Below are 13,186 nucleotides of genomic sequence, written 5' to 3'. Positions count from 1 at the left end.
GCTTCTAGTCTTATTTGTACTTCACATGAAGGAAACATTTTCACAAATTTGAATGTGAAAATACTATTTAGAGAAAGTAAACATTAAGTACACCAAGTAGCTTTGAAATCAGATGATACTTAGAAATAGTCCTTACATATATTTAACCCATTTATGCTAAATAAAGGAAGAGTAACATACTTAGCTATCACAGTCTTTTTAAGAGTTTGCACAGGTAAATAACTTTGGGCAAACTACTACATTTCTGTGCCTCAGTATGCCACTACTTAAAAGTCCCATGCTGTTGACACTTCACTGGAGTTATGATTGGGCAAACACTTCCTAAACTTCTGGAGTGGTCCAATAACAAATGCCCTCTCAAAATAAATAAATGTTATTAAAACAATTGCAGGAGAAAATTATGAAATTAGGCATTTCCCACACCTAGAGTGCCTTATTTAGGCAATGCCAACCAAATAAAACCACCAACAAGATGAAACAATCAAAGGAAAATATGAATTTGTTGATAATGAATGCTAAAAGCCTAAATAATAAACTCAACTCCCTGTAAGCCCTCCTCCCTGTGGAGGATGTAGATGTCTGAGTAGTGTGTTAAAAGATATGCTGTAAAACAGCAGATAGTACTCCAGCTGTGTAGATCTATAGTATCTTCCACACATTTAGACAAGTCACTAAGCAGTTGAGGAAAAAGGTGGAGTGTCTCAGTCTTCATAAATGAAAGACTTGTGTCAAGACTAGTAAAACAGTATGATGCACTAGAGCTTCTTTATGTCCAAATTACCATTAGAATGTTCCCTTACCATATTCTAGCTACCAATAGAGCTCCTTCTGTGATGCATGAAGGCCACAACACCTATCTACAAGAACTGTAGTCACTCAATATTAAACCCAGTCCAATGTTCCTAGGTGATTTTAACTACCCAGCCGTAGATTGTGAAATCTGCACCTCCACGAGTGCACAGAGATCCCTGGATTTTGCTAATACAAATGCCTTGGAACAATTAGTCAGATTACCCATTAGGGATAACAATTTAGACCTTGTCCTTACTAATATGGGAGCATCGTCCACTATCTCTAGTGTATCATCATCCCTTATTAGGTCTGACCATAAAGCTGTTTCCTTTCAAATAAAATTGAAACCAAAAGCCCCTACACCCATAGCCCCTTTGAAAACCTTTGTAAGACAAACTATCTACTCCAGCGTCATTCATTGGTAAGCTTCAAATAATCACCAAACTCAGAAAACTCTGCTGTATATGTTGAATCATACACTATCAAACTGCACCAGTGTGTGTAAACAGTTTCATTGATGCAGCTGTTCCCTGCAGAAACAAGCGCAGGGCAAACTCAGAACAATCATCAATGGTAGGACTATAATGGTACCAACAAGGTGTGCAGTAAAAGGAAGAGAACTATGGCTAAATATAAGAAGAGTAATACCCAAAATGACAGAGTTCTCATCATTAAATAATTACACAATGTGGTTGCTTAATTAAATCCAGCAAAGCCAAATCTGAGGTGAAAATGGCCACTCAAACTAAAGAAAGTCACAAGGCCTTTCTTAGTTATGTTCACAGTCTCAGGAGTACAATGCAGCAATGTGCTGAGCTGGTCTTGAACAATTTTGCCTTTATAGGTTCATTGGTAAATACCAGGCTAACTGCCCTTTCAGTTGATTTTAAGCCTAGCCAGTTTTCCTTTTTGTACACATAATAACCTACCTGTTTGGTTAGAGATTGGTCTTACCCTTCCCATGGTCGATAATTATATATTATCCCTAGAACAACTGGGATCCTACCATATCATATTATAGGCAATTTTTAGCAAAGCTGAAGATGTAGATAATTTATTTGCTGATAAATTCAGCTCAAACTTTAGCGCTCTCTCTCTCCCTGTCTAGCCCACAAGAAATACCTGAAACTGAACCCCCCTGCTATCACACAAGGCCAAGTCCTAAAAGCACTATCAAAAGCAAAAAACACTGCATCAATGGATCCTAGCACTATCTCTGGATGCATATTGAACAGCATTAAGCAAGATTTAGCCACAGCCCTAAAAACACTTTTCAACCTTAGCCTCCGTATAGGTTTTATACCAAGTGAAAGTAGAACAACAGTAGATATTCCCCTGCATAAGGGAGGACATTTCATAGACCCAGGATATTACAGGCTCAGAAGTCTGATCAGCCTTGGCCACTTCAGTGGCATAAAGTGGTAAAGGTCTGACTGTGGCCCAGCAAACATGGTTTTAATTAGCATCTCAGGCAACTGGCTGAGCTGTAGGGAAGGGATAGGCATGCTCATCCAAGATAGGAGGGTGCTTACTGATATGATGTGTAAGGGGAAGTGTAGTCCAAAGAGAAAAGCTGTCCTTGGATGTAATCAGTGAGCATGGGGGGGTAGGTCATAAGAACCCTCTCCTCTGGATGGAAACACAGATGAGCCAAGCCCCCAGGACACACTCAGGATCCATAACCAGCCCCATCAAAAGTGGAGTAAGTCAGGGAGGGCTGGAGAGTACCTGGTAAACCTGGTGTGGTTATTGAGTACTAGGACCTGGGTCAGTATACATGAGGTTCAAGGGACCAAAAAGAAAAATAAAAAGAACAAAACAAGAAAAGTCTGACCAGCCTCACACGCAGAGCCATGGAAAAAATAGCAAGGAATTAATCAGTAAGATCATAGGGAAGCTCCAAATGCTGGACCCATCTCACTTTGGATTCATTCAAAAGCAGGTCATGCTTATTCAGCCTAGTGGACTTTTTTGAAAAGGTCACCAAAGCAATGGATGAAGGTAAAATGGTAAACACCAACTACCTTGGCTTGGCTAAGCCTTTTAACACTATTCCCAACTCAAGCATAGTAGAAAAGTTGAATAATCTAGGAATAAACCCCTACACCACTGCTGGCTCACCACCTGGCTCACAGATAGAATATAAGAGATCAAAGCAGGAGAACTACCTTCACTAAAAGACCAATCAGCAGTGGAATCCCCCAGGGCTTGATCCAGAGACCTCACAAGTTTGGCATCTATTTGCTAGAATGTAAAGCCAATATAAAAGGGCATTGGCTGACTACGTTTTCAGAAGACTATAAACTAGGTTCCATTACTACATCACCAAAAGACTTAACCATACTGCAGAAAGACTTGTCTTAAACAAAAAACTGGGATCAGAATCATTGTTTAAAGATAAATGCCAAACAGTGCATAATCATATCCTTTGGGAAGTCAACTACCACACTGATAATATGTCCCTAAGAAATTACATAGTTGTTTGAGATTTGGGATCTTGTATGGACAATGACTTCTCTTTTGACCAACATGTGTCCATTGTGGTGAGAAAATCCTTCTAGATATCGTGATAGGACCTCACTTCATCGAGGGTAGCCTCCATTTCCTCCCTCAACTCATTGACCGATGCTTGTGTGCTGAGCCAGGATTCCATATATGTAGTGGGAGTGATGGACAAATCTGAGCACCCACAGAAATGGGCTCTTTCTTGCGAACAACCTGTTGACTGACAGTAGACCCAGTGGTGACATTATTGTTATTAGAAGAACTGTCAGTGAAAGTAATATTCATGACTGAGGTGTTATTGGAATCATTAACAAGTGTGAACCCTGTTGAGACGAAGAAGAATCAGAATCAACATTGATCCCTGGCCACATAAAAACATTGCCATTCTTAAATTATTTTATGTTTCTCTCCAACTTCTTCTTCTGAGCTGATAAACAATGCTCAAAAGAAGAAACACATTCAAATATCTCATCAATAGCAACATTAAAACCTGCTGGCGAAAAATCATCATGCATTGCTGTTGCTTCCTATTCACTTCAGTCAACAAAGATTGCTCAATTGGCTTGAAATAATCTACCAAAAAGTTTAAATAATTAAAGCTCACATCTAAGTTAATTCTCTGCCACCTCTTCAAAAGTTTGGAATGCATATCTCTGTGTGTCGGCATTTTTAATATTCTGAGGCCTCTCAGAATAACTTTAAAATGTATGTAAACCTCAAAATGAAAACGCTGTAGCTGAAGTCTTTTAAACCTAAGTAAATCATTTTCCAAGTCTCTAGCCCTCTTACAGAGGTACAACATCGTAGTCAACATGTTCAGAACAGACCTGTTTTGAATCAAAGTCTTGTACCAGGAATGGATTTGAAGTGACTGTTAGAAATTTCCCAAGGCAATTGGCGGATGAGGCAAAATTATCCGGGTTATAATCCAACTTGATATTCAACCTGTCCACCATTCCCCACAGGGTAACCAAAAGCAGCAATATTGTCTGCTATAGTCAAGCAGAGGAAGGAAGCCAAGGCTACCCTCAGTGGAGTGGGGTCCCTAACAGGATATCAAGCGCATGTGGGAACCTCTGCACAATCACTGATTCATAATATTTCTTCCAAAGTATTGACCGAATCACAATTTTCAGTGCTCGAAAGAGGCTTGTCATTTATTCCTGCACGTAAGACTGATTTTACTTCTGCCATTATGGACATTAAATTGTGTACTCAGAAGGTTATGTTAAAGACTGTGGGGGGATTTAATAAAGCCTACAAGGTCTTATTTACCATGTAGGCATTGTGTCACGCTGCTTACATGAAAGTAAGCAGGTGTGCGATCCAATAAGCACTGCTGAGCCACATGCATGAGCGCGTCAACACGGGAAGTTCCATGGCATGCAAATCACCTCATAAAAAGGTGAATCTCATACAAATGAGGCAAGTAGAGCAATCCAGTAAGCAGATAGCAGCCCTGCAGAGCCTGTGGCAGTGTCTGTAGAGTACACAGAAAACTTCCATGTACTGGAATGTAGACAGCCGAAAGGGGCTGTAAAAATATAGATGGACATAAATGGCATACCACACACAGAAATAAGTGAAACTATCCTCCGTGTGTCACAAACGTTACAAGAAAATATGTTAATATATTTTTTTAATAATCTGGGCATGTTTGTGTGGCATGCCACAATGTGTAAACATGCCTTATACATTAAAAAAAAAATGGAAAAAATAAATCAATGATTATGATACAAAAATGTATTATTGGACTCTGTGTGGAGTATCTACAATGATGTATTGGTGCTGTTGCTAAAGTGTTAGGGCTTGGAAGTGTGTAGTTTTCAGGCTGTGAGCACGGATCCCTATGCAAATGAGGTGGAGTTACTGAATAACAAAATGGGGTACCCTTGTCCACATATCCCCTCCATGTAGGTAGCGAACCATGTTTGTGTCCACAGAGGAGGAAGCTGACATCAGGAGAGAGTGTATTGCACACCTGATAAGCTGATTGGAGCTTAGCTGCACCTGTTTGTGTGGCGCGCAGCAATGCTAAGCATGGAAAATTTGGGGGGGTGTCCACTGATTCCTAAGCTATGTTTACCTACTGGGAGAGTGTTTACACATGTTTGTATGTGTTTGTGTGGCGCGCCACTGTGCTGAGCCTGGAATGTTTGGGGGTGTGTCCAGTGATTGCTAAGCTTTGTTGTGCCATACTGCTGAGAGTATCTAAAAAGCAATGATATATTAATTAGTTGTGATCCTTGTTTAACTTAAACTAGGGCCAGTAAATGATGTTGATGATATACTAGGCTGGTGGAATGCATCATAGGTACCCAATCACACAGTCAGCACCTACAGTAGAGCACTATAAAGTATGCATACACCCTACATTCTGATTTATCCCCCATACTCTGCACCATTACAATACAGACATGGGAATTTTAACTGAAAGAATGCTAGGGGCTGCTACAGATCTGCTGGCACTGTTGACAATAGGCTGAGGCAGAGAAGGAGAAGAGTGTTCAGGCCCAGGATAACCTTCCAGAAGCTACATGAGCTGGAGATTGTAGAGCGCTACAGGGTGGGCAGGGACATACTACAAGAACTCACTGAGCTCTGCCACCTTCAACTCATACCCAGAGCCAAGAGAGGGGAACCCATTCCAGTGGAAACATAGGCATATATAGCCCTTAGGATAATAGCCACGGATACCTTCCAAAGACCAACTGAGGACAGGACGGGGGTCTCACAGGCATCAGCATCTAGGGTAGGGTACTCCACCAGTTCCTGGAAGCCATGCTATCACATGCCAGTGAGCACATTTATTTTCCCCTCACCCTAAGGTGAGGGCCAGCAATATGCAACACTTCTACTGTGTAGCACACTGCCCTGAGGTACTGAGTGTCATAGATTGCACTCATGTACACATCAAGGCACCACCCGCTGAGCAGGGTAGAATCTACGTCAACCACAAGGGGTACCACTTCATAAACTGCTAGGTCATGTGCAATGCCCAGGGCATTATCATGAATGTGTGTACTGGGAGCCCTGGGAGCTATCACAACTCCCATATCTGGCAATCATCACAGCTGTACAAGATGTTTGCTATGGGGGACATCCCACACGGCCATTTACTGGGGGATGCTGGCTGCGCCCTGGAACCTTGGATGGTGACACCCATCAGAAATGCACACTTGAATACATACCCATGGAAGAATGCTATAATGAGGCACACGCACAAACTAGGAACATCATAGAGCATGTGTTTGGGCTGCTGAAGTCATGGTTCTGGTGCCTTGATATATCTGGTAGAGCCCTGCAGTACTCTGCAGTCACATGTGCACATATGTTCACAGTATGTGCCATGTTGCACAATATGATCCTGCGGAAACAGCTGCAGCAGGATCAGGGAAGGGATTCACAGCCACACTCGCAAGAGGAATTGGAGGAGGGGCCCCCGATGATGTCCCTGTAGGCAGACGCAGGCATGCCCAGTATGCCTTGGCATTGGCTAAGAGACAACACATAGCACATTCACTGACAACTTAGGCCCCTATGGACTGACACCTTACTCCTACTCACATACATATAGTAAACCTGTTGATGCCAGGCAACCCACACAACCTGTACCTATCCATGTATTGGTTGTGTACTGCATGCATCACACAGAGTCAGCCCTGAGCTACAGGTCTCTCAACTGCTGCATTTGCAAGGTATGTCTCTAAGCTACACACTGATTGTAAGGATTACTATAATACATCATATGTATGGATCTGCTGTTGCTATGCAAGGAAATATAGTGGACTAATTGGACAGATGTAACATCCACATGGGACTACAGATACCCAGTCCAATAGTATGTGTTCCTTAGTATTCACTAGGCCTCATGGTTGGAATATTTACTACATTAGTCAAGGGAGATGTTAAACAGTGGGCACACATGATATCTGGACTATTGTATATCTCAGCAGATCATGTACTTGTTGTTCCTCCACACCCAACACAGCAGTGTACCCATACAACTGCTTTAACAGAAATTCACCTATGGTATGTCAGTGGACCAGGCAATTTCAGGGCTGTAACATAGATACTGCTCACACCATTGTATGTCACTCCTCATGCAGGATAACAATGTAAATATTTATGCTGCTGATTATGTGATGAGTGACTCCTCTGTCTGGCGAGTCGCAACCTGAGTGGCTCAGTGGAATAGGGAAGTTAGCATGGGTAATGGTGTTGATAGTGCTAATCTGGAATTACCCACAGCTTTTGTATGTGAAGTAGTACTATGTTGGTGTTTTCACAGACTGTCATACCTACTAGTGCAAGATATCTGGAGAAAGCCAGTATGATTGGGGGGACAAAGGCCCAAACATAGGGATAAATTTCAAATATTGTTCCCATAAACCTAAAAATTCACTGGAAGTAAAGGTGTTGCATTATTACATATGTTTTGAGGGCTATAACATTTGAAACGCAATTGTTTGTCAATAAGTAGTATAATGTAGTGATGTCAATATTCAGTAATTCAACAGAACACCACAAACATATGAGGAACAGACCACACATATGAGGCAAATCTCTGGACATTCTGTAGAATTCAGGGCAGTTGGAGGTATGCAGACTGTCAGTCTGTTAGTGGTGTAACATTACCAACCCGAAGTCACAGATTAAGTACAGCCCACAGCTAGGGAATGCTGTGGACAGTTTGAATGAAGTGCAGTACTGCAGAAACAGGGGAGGATGTTAATATCTGTAACATACAGAATCCTGAATTGGAGTACAGGTAGGTGTGAACTGGAGTCACCTTATAAGTACTGACATTCCCACTGGGGATGCCCATACACTTAGTTAAAATGAGCACAATCCTATTGCCTCTTCATCAAAATGACCTGTTATGTATGAAGTCTATACATACAGGTATATGAATATATATCCGTCTGTCACAGTCTGTCTCTCACATGCATAGTATAGCTATCGCTATGTAGTATCAAATAGATATGTACCAGTATATATATATCTATGTATAGTAAAATGATACATACACCCCCCATAGATCTACATAACACATATACATACCATACAGATACGCAGCTACAGTATACATCCCTGATATATGCAGAAATATGTGTGTGGATGTCTGTAGTGTCTGACATACCCTAATAATGGTGAGTAAATCTCTACTATCACACATCCATACTGTTGTTCAAAGGATCCAAGCTAAGGGTGCAACAGTACAAATTCCACTTACCCACAGACCCCTGTGCATGCTGGATTTCACCATTTATACACATACAGGTGAGCAGGTGCTGTAATTTATAATGTTGCCAAAGCATGTATGGACAGGGCAACTGTGTACCTCCTGTGTATCCATGACAGGACTGACACATGTCACCTGTGCAACACACCAATAACATCAGTGTGGTATGCATAGTACATGCTGGTGAGACAGGTGTGTAACACAGGCAGTACACCCTACATGAAACAGGCCCCTCATGTATGTCATGCACACATCTGCTGTGACACACATCATGTGCAGGTTACACATTGGGATGCAGACTACAACAATCATAACTGTTGCCGGGCAGCTGTTGGCACTGGACACATGACATATGTAGATGCGTCATCTCCATCAAAACTCTGGTGGTACTTATGAAGAGTTGCAGACCTTCTCACAGATTAAGGATGCATGACTATGCTGAATGCCAACATTGTCCTTGTTAGCCTGTGATACACATATGAACCTATGGAGCCATGCAGTTATAGTGCTGTACCTTGCTGGTGACATATGTCCACTGTGCTGACATGCCATCCTGTGCTGCTTTATTACCATTGTGTATCCATACGTTATCTCAACAAACTTCTGTAACAGAAACATAAACAGGCCCGTGACAGCCAGTTCAACAACACACAGCATAAGGACCACAGAAGGTACACAAATGTATGTGGTGTACCCTTGACAAGTGCCAGCATACAGTATCTCTCTTTAACCACTGCAAGTGGCATGGTGAACCAACACTGCATTACACAAGTACATTTCAAGTAATATGTGTATCAGACCCATAGCTTCATTTCCCTGTATCGGTGTCAAGGATGACAGGGATGTGGCACAGATATCCTCACTGCACATGGTGTTGTGTGGGGATGCAGGAGGCCTAGGCTGGCCCAAATGGTAGACAGCATGTGGGTTAGTCAGGGGGGAGTATGTAAGATGGACCATGGAGAGGTGCTGTGTGTGTCTGCAGGTGACCTGCAGTTGACAGTGGTGTGTGAGTGTATGCATGTACACAGTCAAGCTCAGTACTAGGCCTACACATGTGTATGTTGTACAGCTTTGGACCGTGCTTGGTAGAGTTGACAGTTCACCATTTCCAGTTCTGAACACAGGAACTGGATCTGCCAGTAGTTGCATTGGAACCTCCATGCCAAAGGTTAGAAGCAGTGCTAGTACCTTATGGTGATTGCTGTCTGCTGGGACTGTGTCCCCCATGGGACCGCCCAGAACCACAAGCTCATGGCTTGGTGTGGACAGCACACTCCCCTCTGTAGCACTGGATGTACTGCCAGTATGAGAGCGTGAGTGTGCACAGCCATGTGGACTCTCAGCAGATGGTGTTGCTGACCTAGGTCCATGCCCAACTGCAACCACATGTTCCAGCACAGACAATGTGTGGTCCAAGACAGACACTGTCTCAGCCCATCATCTGTCTACTGCATCACAGAACCAATCCAGGGTGGCTGCAATGCAGTGGAGGCTGTCACAGATGTCAGACTGTGCGGCATCCATAACCCTAAACATATGCCTGGTGTTCCATTCCAAAAAAGCCTGTGCCTCCATGATAGATTGAAACATGCACCAGTTGACCCATGATGTGACACCTGCAACAGGTGGTGAATGGAAAGCAGGCCTCCTACAAGCACCCCTGTCAATCTGATTGTGTGGGACCTTGCCAGCTCTCTGGCTATGGCCAGTGTCTACACTTAATGGAGCCATAGTTGCCACACTTTCCTGTTCAATGTCTCCACCCTCTGACTGTCCAATATCTGTGACCTCCGGGGATGGGGTAGTGCAGGCATACAGACTGTGTCTGGTGACAATGTGGCAGAAGAGTGATGTCTACCTCTGGGACAGATTCTGCCCCCGACACCTCCACCTGTGCCTCACTGTGGCCACCATCAGCATCAGTGTCCGAGGAGACATCAACATCAGGTCTGCAGGGGACAGACTCCAACCCCCATGGTCACCTGCAGTAAGAATAAAAAAAGTACTACATTAATACCTGCACTATTGTGTATGAAAAGCATCAAAGACTCATAGCAATGAAGACCCACAATTGGATTAGCGGTCAAACAACTTCCTTCTGTGCCTTCATCCACAAAGCACTATCTCGGAACGCAATCAGTAGTCCACTCAGGACCTTAACAACCATCACTTGAAGTATATCACGTCAAACATGACCAGTCATATTTACCTTTTACTTACTCAGTATGACACTATCATTGAAACAACAAGACATAAAACCCAGTACAACTCTCTTCATAGTTGTATGGAACTACACATTTACTGCCTAATGTATTTACCTTCAACCTGTTGTATTTTAAAAGGCATTTTAGATTCCTTGCCTCATTTAAACCTGAAGCCTTATCTGCACTTACTTGTAACTGCCAACGTGTATCTGTTTGTTGAACTACACTCCTGTGACTACTCCCTCTCGAAACCTTAGGTACCTCTTCCAGACTGGCATTTAAAAACATCCTATGCCGTTTACATATAATTACGTGTACATAGGGCATTAATCTGGCCCTTAACCATACTAGACTATAAGTATTCCTTAGCAAAACAAATGTCACACTTACTAGAGGCAGGACCACAGCCTTGGGCAATTCCTGATAGACCTGTGAAAAGTTGATGGTGGTGTAATGTCAGTACCACTGCATGTTGCAGCACAACAAGGTAATACTTCCATATATGTCAAGTGCTACGGTAGCGTTGTCGCCTCACAGTAAGACGTTGTCCTGTTCAATTCTCAGCTAGAGCGTCTTCTGTGTGGAGACATGCGTGAATGGGTGTACCTTCGTTGAAGGTTGTGCGTCAGGGCCGGCAACCTTACTTGGAAGGCACATCCCTTGTATTAATCTATTTTTCTTTTTATTTTGATTGTTCTAAATGCATTGTTTTTATTATAGTGCTTGATGTACGTGTGTATTTTTATTGCCGTCTTGGCATTTGTATGGAACACCCTGCACTGTAATGTACTTTGGTTGCTACTGTTCATTCACCTCTTGAATATTTGTCATGTGATCTTACCTTCATTCTCTGAGTTTTTGATTGGCTAGCTTTCCAGGGCTGTGTCTGATGATTTTTATTTAAATGTTTTGATTTTAATCTTATATGGTCTGAAGAAGCACCATTGTAGAGGTGCGAAAGCACTTACCGTTATTAAATTTATATTGTTTTAACCTGTGCTACCATATTTCACCCTTCATACTGTTATGTTCTTTGCTATTATCATTATTGGGTTTGGAGGGCATTAATTCACCACAGTGAATTACCTGCTTTTTCTATTAGTATAATAAAATGTTTATACCTTTCTTTTCTTATTTTCTGTAAGCATTATATTTTTGAATTTTCTTTTGCTTTCTTTTACTCTTTTCCCTATTGAATTATTTTTATTTTTTACTGTGCATCTTCCGCGGTGGTACAGTGGTAGCGTTATTACCTCACAGCAAGAGGTTCTCCCGTTCGATTCTCGGCTTGGCTTGGGAGTGCCTTCTGTGTGGAGTCTGCATGTCCTCCCCGCGGTTGGGTAGCGTTCAAAAGACATGTGTGCATAAATGGGCATGCCTTCGTTGAAGGTTGGGCGTCGAGCTGGCACCTCGGCGTTTCGTAAAAATCTACTGCCAATCATTAGCTGAGGCGACCCCTTACCGGGAAAAGCCGAAAGACAAACAACAACTGTGCATCAGTCAGCTTCTTCCTCACTTGTCGCCTCTATTTCTTTTTTCTTGTTACTTTCTTTAACTTCATGTACAACCTCTTTATCAGTCACATCTTTTTGTACATTTTCTTGTACAACACATTCTATGTCTTTCTCCTGTTTAACTTCAGTTTCATTTTCGTTTTAACATTCATTTCACATTCTATCCATATATGACCAGTACTGACACATTTTTTGCACTTTAAATCGCATTTTTTGTAGTATACCCTGTTTTACCACTGATTAAATTATCATTTTTTCCACATAAATAACAGGTCGTTGGTTGACCCATGTATTTCACAAAACCCCTATTACCATGAATATTAATAATTCTAGGTACACGCATAACATTATCATTTTCCATTTTCCGTATTACTCCACATTCTCATCCTCCAGTCCTCTTTCATCAAGTTTATTTGTAGTGTCCATTACTTCTTTACATATAATTAACAAATGTTCTGTCATTTCTTTTGCTTCAACTTCAGTTCTAAACTGGATCATTATTTTTGTTTTTGTTTGTCTGTAAAAAGCTCGCACCACATATTCTGACCATGGATAAATATTTTTCTTTTATTCATATGCCCCCCAAAAAAAATTTTCCATAGCCTGCCCAGTCTCAAATATCAAGACACAAAAAGTCTGCTTATTAATTAAAATGAATGATCTTAACGTCTTTTGCTTTGACACCCAGAGGTGCTATGACAGAGTCCCAAACCTCAAACCTGTCCAAACTTTCTTCTTTTTTACTGCTCATACTTAATGTATATTTCTTTTTTTGTTTCTTTTATTTCTTCTTTCTTCTTTGTACCTTCTCCAACAGTTTCTGCAAGTGTTTGTCTCTGAAACTTTTTCTGGCACAGTCTCTTCGTCTCCTTTTATTTCTTCTATTTTTTTCCATGACGTCACTCCATGAAATTGCTGTTCCA

The sequence above is a fragment of the Protopterus annectens genome, chromosome 1.part0 (assembly GCF_019279795.1).
Source record: "Protopterus annectens isolate FY-2018-M chromosome 1.part0, PAN1.0, whole genome shotgun sequence".
NCBI classification, from domain to species: Eukaryota; Metazoa; Chordata; order Ceratodontiformes; family Protopteridae; genus Protopterus; species Protopterus annectens.
This window is presented reverse-complemented; position numbering follows the sequence as displayed.